The 1826-nt window shown below is 38.7% G+C and overlaps 1 long non-coding RNA gene across 1 annotated transcript; it reads left to right on the forward strand.

The window, feature by feature from the left end:
• The first annotated feature begins 944 nt into the window (after positions 1–944).
• Positions 945–1801, forward strand: LOC126410630 (uncharacterized). Its single transcript, XR_007575049.1, has 2 exons — positions 945–1414; positions 1551–1801. It is a non-coding gene; the product is annotated as an uncharacterized LOC126410630 (long non-coding RNA).
• Positions 1802–1826: the final 25 nt, after the last annotated feature.

Raw genomic sequence — 1826 nt, forward strand, 5'->3', positions numbered from 1 at the left:
CCTGTATTTTATTCCTTGCTTGTGAAATTTATTTTGAGTTTGGTTTGGCAAATTAAGTTGTGTTACCAATTTGCAGCACCAAGTATCAGTTTCTCACTAAGAAGATTGTAATCGAAGAGAGAAAAGTGTACTGTCTGACAAAAAAGAAATGTGTAATCAAGAACATCTAAGTGATTCATCTGCAAAATTACACAGTGTTTTCTGAAGCCATCATCTGCCATTTTCTCTGACTTTAACTTTACTTTATCCAACGCGTTACTCGCTAATCATGCTTTAAACACATGCAGTTTTGCTTCATAGTTAAGCTTAGAATCAATATGAGAAGCAGCACTGCATTTACTTGATGCTTTTTTTCTGCTCCCCTTCCCTTTCCCCTAGTGGGAACCCAAAAGAAAATTCTATGCCTCAATTGTGGAACAGGAATACACAATCTCAAAAGGATTCTTGGAGAAATTCTATCTTCTCTTTATCTCCCTTTGTTCCTTCTCGTTTTTCGAGAAATTTTTTTGTGGTTAAGCTAGAGCATCCCCTCACCTACACAGTTGAATTGTGGGGCTCATGAGTCATGATCAAGTCCATTACCTAGAGGGTGTGAAGGCAATCAACTCAAAGAAATTGCAGTGGGAAACTGCAAGGACCAGTGAACTATGAGGCACAAAGTTGGTAACATCCCTCTTGTTTTCATTCATTCACATTTATGATATACTCCAAAAGGACCATGTTCCTTTCACAGAACTTGGTGTCTCTTCATTCAATTTTTAACCTCATATATCTCACTTTTCAGGCCTAGACATTTATGCATGTCTAGCTTTTTACAAAAAGCCATGCATGGGGCCTATAGAAAGTGGACTCCAAGTCATGTGAGCAACAGGGGAATCTCACCTACACCTTCAAGTATTTAAGGACTCAAACCAGCCAAAATGCAAAATAATGCATGTCCCAAGTGAAGCTCCAAACACAGAGGAACTCCGTCTCCCTCTCTCTCACTCTCCCCCTCTCTCTAGTTGAGGGGACTGTTGTCTGGTTCGAGACCATTCATGTTCAACAAATGACATGGATGATCTCGGACCAGGCTTCATTCCCCCCAACATGTTCAGGAACTAAGATCAGTGAGTTCTGATCAGGTTTCATTCTCCTCAACTAGCGAAAATTTTTCAGCAATATCCATAGTGGCAGAGCTCTCTCCTTCAATGCCTTCCCTTGTTAAAGAATTCCTGTGGGTCTTATTATTTCATTTCTAGCAGACTGCAGGTAATAGCAAAGTCTCTTTTTATTGTTTTTGCAATGTATTTCAACTTGTCCTTAACAAAGTATGTGCAATTTCAATTCTTGTTCTGTACAAATCCTGTCGAGGGGAGTTAATTACATCAAAAGCATCCTATGTGCGCAAAAAATCTACCTATGATGAAGAAAGGTCAGTGCTAAAGTAGCTTAATTAATTTCTCAAAGTCTTTTCTTGTTTGTGAGATCTTAGCATGCTTTTTCTTGTTCATTTATCTACTTATTGGCTGAGAAACCACAATGAAAACCTGCCGTATCTTTCGTTTCAGTTCTACCAAACACTGGAAATGTTGCCTAAAAGCCTGGATTTTCAGACTTCTGGATATTTCTGGTCATGCTGTAAGTTATGTTGGAAACAACTTTCTTTTGCCTCTTTGTGTACTGTCAACCAAGAAGGCTTCTGCTTTTTCCACTTTGACTGTTACCATTGTGCTGCCTACTAACTTTCATTTTATTTTCTTCTCCTACCACCTTATTGTTTATGGAATCAATCTCAATAAGAGCCTAGTCTTGAATGGTAGTTGGAGTAGATGGCATGCACTTTT

The sequence above is a fragment of the Nymphaea colorata genome, chromosome 1 (genome assembly GCF_008831285.2).
Source record: "Nymphaea colorata isolate Beijing-Zhang1983 chromosome 1, ASM883128v2, whole genome shotgun sequence".
NCBI lineage: Eukaryota > Viridiplantae > Streptophyta > Magnoliopsida > Nymphaeales > Nymphaeaceae > Nymphaea > Nymphaea colorata.